The 5,000-nt window shown below is 52.3% G+C and overlaps 1 protein-coding gene across 1 annotated transcript in view; it reads left to right on the forward strand.

Annotated features, from left to right (window-relative positions):
• Positions 1-5,000, forward strand: part of adgrl1a (adhesion G protein-coupled receptor L1a) — a 97,869-nt gene that overhangs the window by 14,247 nt on the left and 78,622 nt on the right. The gene's annotated exons all lie outside the window — the stretch shown is intronic.

The following is a 5,000-nucleotide window of genomic DNA, read 5'->3' on the forward strand; positions in this document are numbered from 1 at the left end:
GTGTGTATGGTGTGTGTGTATGGTGTATAGTGTGTGTGTGTGTGTGTGTGTGTGTGTATGTGTGTGTGTGTGTGTGTGTATGGTGTGTGTGTATGGTTGTGTGTGTATGGTGATAGTGTGTGTGTGTGTGTGTGTGTGTGTATGGTGGTGTGTGTGTGTGTGTGTGTGTGTGTGTATGGTGTGTGTGTGTGTGTGTGTGTGTGTGTGTATGGTGTGTGTGTGTGTGTGTGTATGGTGTGTGTGTATGGTGTGTGTGTGTATGGTGTATGGTGTGTGTGTGTGTGTGTGTGTGTATGGTGTGTGTGTGTGTGTGTGTGTGTGTGTGTGTGTATGGTGTGTGTGTGTGTGTGTGTGTGTGTGTGTGTGTGTGTGTGTATGGTGTGTGTGTGTGTGTGTGTGTGTATGGTGTCTGTGTGTGTGTGCCAGGATGAAAGAGGTTATGAGACTGTGTATGCCCATGATTGTATACATGTTCATGAGTTCTAGTCTTTGTTTCTGCTGATGGTATGTTTGTTATGTCTGGAGGACAAGCAGGGAAAGACCTAACCACTAAAGATATTCAAAAAACAGGCACGGCCCACGTATATATGCGTGTCTGAGAGCAAGCGGGTTTTAAGGCCACACTACGCCCGCTGGTGAGAGTTGAAAACACTCTTGTGTGGGGAGAGAACGAGAGAGAGAGAAAAAAAACAAGAGTACGAGAGAGAGAGGACGAAAGAGAAAATGAGAGAGAGAACGAGAGAGAGAGGATGAGAGAGAAAATGAGAGAGAGAACGAAAGTAGCTCAGACTCAGTCCTGGACCAAGGACACACAGCGCCTGTGGCATCCCAGCCAATCAAAAATCACAAATGCCGCCAGCCAAAGGCCCACTGACTCACCCTGGCTCGCGTGTAAACACACACATCCCCCCCCCCACACACACACACACACACACACGAGCTAACACACACACACACCCATTGATAAGCTCACATCCCCATCGCTTAGTTTCACTTTCTGGTGCCAGGAAACCATCACAACAGTGGCAGCAGCCTCTCGGCTGCCCTTATTTAATATTCTGACTTCACGTTGAGATGCAGATCATTTTTCGCTCCCTTACCCCAGCATACCCCCAAGGTCGGACCTGCTGAGCGCTTGCTGACAGCCCGAGAAAACCGCCATGGAGAGACGGGCCACTTTACATCATTACAGCAATTTGGCGATTTCATAGAATCATCCAGAATTTTGAATGAGATGCATATGAAAAGTTATTTGATCACAGGGGCTGATTCATCGCTGTCCTTGAAGGGCTGCGTGTCATGCACATTATTCATTTCGAATCAAACGCCCGAGACCCCAATAATTCAATGAATTATTTGCCCTCTGTGGCTGCATTGGATGACTTCGCGCTTTGAGGGTTGAGCGGCCCACACTTCTGGTCCAGTGGGGTCCGGTGCCTGGGCTTGAGGCACACTTCTGGTCCAGTGGGGTCCGGTGCCTGGGCTTGAGGCACACTTCTGGTCCAGTGGGGTCCGGTGCCTGGGCTTGAGGCACACTTCTGGTCCAGTGGGGTCCGGTGCCTGGGCTTGAGGCACACTTCTGGTCCAGTGGGGTCCGGTGCCTGGGCTTGAGGCACACTTCTGGTCCAGTATGGACTTGAGGCCGGGGGCTGAATAGCCGTGAGTCATGTCGGTTCACCTGAATGCCCTTTGGGATAAAAAAAGGAAACCCTTGAATAGCACCGTGAGGTGCTGACTTTGGCCAAACTCATTAGCAGACACTGGGAGCCCACAAGCTCCTTGTGCGTGTGGTAGTGTGTAGGTGTGGCTGTTCTGGTGTGTGCACTTCACTGTGCGCATGTCACTGTGTGTGTATGTGATATATGTGTGTGTCTCTTTGTGTGTGTGTGTGTGTGTGTGTGTGAGTACGCACGACGCTGCTGGATATTGAGGGGCAACTCTGCGGGCCCCCGCAGACAGGTGTGGCAGGGGGCGGGGTTGAGGGTGGAGCTGTGTGCTCTCCCGGCGGGGGTGGTGTGTGTGAGAGCGCTGCCTCTCGCCAGCATGTGTGTGTGTGTGTGTGTGTGTGTGTGTGTGTGTGTGTGTGTGAGAGCGCTGCCTCCCGCCAGCAGGCCGCTGATCCCACTGTGCCCCGCTCTGCACCTCACTGCTCTCCGCCCCCCTCCACACCTCACCGCTCCACCGCTCCACCGCTCCGCTGCTCCAGTCCAGATCGATGCCTATTGGAGTTCATGTTGGTGTAAAGTCTCGTCTGCATGTAGGCACATTTGCATTGCGGTGTATGTTGTGTGTGTGTGTTCATGTGAGTGTGTGTGTGTGTGGGTGTGTGTGTGTGAGTTTGTGTTTGTAAGTGAGTTTTTGTATGTGTACTTTTATGTGAGGTACAATTATGTATTGTTGTATGTATGTATGTGTGTGTGTGTGTGTGTGTGTGTGTGTGTGTGTTTGTGTGTGTGTATGGTTGTGTGTGTGTGTACTTGAATGTGTGTTGTGAATTGTGCATATGCGTATGTGTGTGTGTATAAGAGACAGAGAGAGAAAGAGAGAAAAAGAGCCCTTTCGCTGGCTGCGTGGTATGTATTGTATGCCTTTGCGGGGGTAAGACGTTTGCATTTGCTCTTGTTAAAAGCTCCCCTGAGTGATTATATCCCACACTACACAGTGGGCTGTGGGTTTATCGCAGCCAGGCAAAGCGGATTTAGCCTGCCGCTGAGATGGATGCTTATCCTCCCAAGGCCCTCGCCGCGCACCCCTCCGATGATACCGGGCCCGGCTGGCTGGCTGGCTGGCTGGCTGGGGTAATGGCAGATTTCTCGGGATGCAGATAAAAGTTTCAGGCTGCCGACGAAGCAACGTGCGGAGGTGTCACGAGCACGAGCCCTACGCTAATAGGTGACATTGATTCCGACTCCATGGGAAACGGCCATCGTGGACGCTGAAAAATGCTTCTGTCAAGGCAGAGGCTGGCAGCCTTCAGTGTGAGAGCAAGGCCACCCGGTTATTGTTTGACCACACTGTTGCTCGGCTACTGGGTGGTGACAAAGCTGTTTTTGTGTCCGGCTGATCTCATGCTTAATCACTGAGATGAATTCAGGATAGAGAAGCCTTTTGTCTGGGTTCTGTCTGCACTTTAGAGCGTGAGAGATCTGCATGGTCGCCTCCTACTTCCAAACAGAGCCCCTCCACTGGTGTGTCATGACTGTTTTGGTGAAGAGCTCATGCTGTTGGTCCCTTTTTAAATCTCCTCATTTTCAATGTTCTTTTGTCTGCTCATTTGTAATTTAAAATGACCATTTAAAATGACCCATGTGTATGAATTGTACTATATAAAGAACTTGTCCTTGCTTTGAGGCCATTTGCATATATATGAAGTCCTTTAATATATGAGTCAGGTATATCTTTTAATTGGTGTGTAGGCTCCCGGGCAATCAGATCCATGACCTTGTTTTTGTTAGCCTTTTATTGGTTGACCAGCGGAGGTACAGGATGGTGGCCTCTTTGGTGGTTGAGATTATATGAGGGACAGGCTCCGGCTCCAGCAGAGTCGTAGCCTTGGCTGCAGGTGCGGACACTAAGGAACCATAATCTCTTACCTGATGACCCATCTGACCTCAGGGGTCTCTTGAAAAAACGAAACCTTTGTGTGTCCGTTGGTGAGCACCTATGATCTAAGTTCAGTTTCGTTTCACCTCGTGTTTCAACATTAGCGGTCACTAACTCCAACCAACTAATGAGGTCATGATCTTAATCGGCCGCTGCGTTCTTTTTGTCATCACAGAGATCTACGGGGGCCGGTTCTCCTCCGAGAGCCGTGATCAAGGAACGTCTGATTTAATGCGGCGGATAGTGCAGTTAGGGATCGTTGTGTCATGTAGCAGCTCGATTGATGAGCGCTCTCAGTCCCGTAGCACAATGGACTGCCCCATTCATCAGGGCTGTCTGGCTTTAATGCTCTGGACAGCTTCATCGGTCGCTGTTGTACAGTACTTACACTTTACTACGGGGAAGGACCAGTTTCACATGGAGCCAACGGCAGTGTGTTCTATAGCTAGTAATAGCTGGAGTCGGTGGCGGTGCTCAGGATGGGGCACTTAATTTTTATACACGCATACCTGCCTTTGTGAGTGTAAAAGCACACATAAAATAAGGAAGTGTATCAGTGCCGGAACTATATCAGCCGCCTTTAGATGGAGAGAAAGACCTTGTATGACACTGGAAAGGCGGCGCGTGTGCGGTTTCAGTACCTATGCTAGCGTATGCCGTCAAGCCTGCTGTTGTGGCCACCATTTCTGTATGGGGCTGGCCAGTGAAAGCCCTTGTGCGGCTCGGGCGAACGAGTGAGTTTGTGAGTGAGCTGGAGCAGGAGCGGCTGCCTGCCGCTCTCTCTCTCTCTCGCTCTTTCTCTCTCTCTCTCTCTCGCCGCTCTCTCTCTCTCAGACCCTCTCAGACGGGCGCCCCGATTAACCCTGCCGCTCCACCAGTCCTCTCCAGTCCGCCATGGGCTGCCCCTCACCCCCACACCCACCAGCCCCTCTCCACCGCGGCCCTGATTAGGAGACAGAGTGGGCGCGTGCAAATGACAGCCACCACGTTGAGGAGGCTTCAGAGGGAGGAAGGGAGGGAGGGATGAGGAGGTGGGGTGACGGTGTCTGTGCCCCCCCACCCCAATCTGCCTCACCCTGTCTACCGTCCAGTCCCCCTCCCCCTCCCCAAGGCCCCGCTCAACCGCCTGTTCTGGGGTGGGGGGCGGTGGGGGGGGGGGGGGGATGGGACTGTGTAGCTGTGCCATCAGACCACTGGGGGAGCCATGAGAGGGCTGGAGCAGAGGCTGTTGGGAAGGCTGCCTGAGTTGCGTGCGTCAGAGGCGACGTGTGGCGGTGTGACGCCACGCGTGGGAAGATGTGAACGCACAGTGTGAGTAGCTCTAATAGTTTGCCTGGCAGAGAGAGGGTAAACATCCTGCTCAGTGGAACGGCAGGGCCAAACGCCAGCCCTCTCCT

This window comes from Clupea harengus, chromosome 1 (assembly GCF_900700415.2).
Source record: "Clupea harengus chromosome 1, Ch_v2.0.2, whole genome shotgun sequence".
Classification (NCBI taxonomy): Eukaryota; Metazoa; Chordata; class Actinopteri; order Clupeiformes; family Clupeidae; genus Clupea; species Clupea harengus.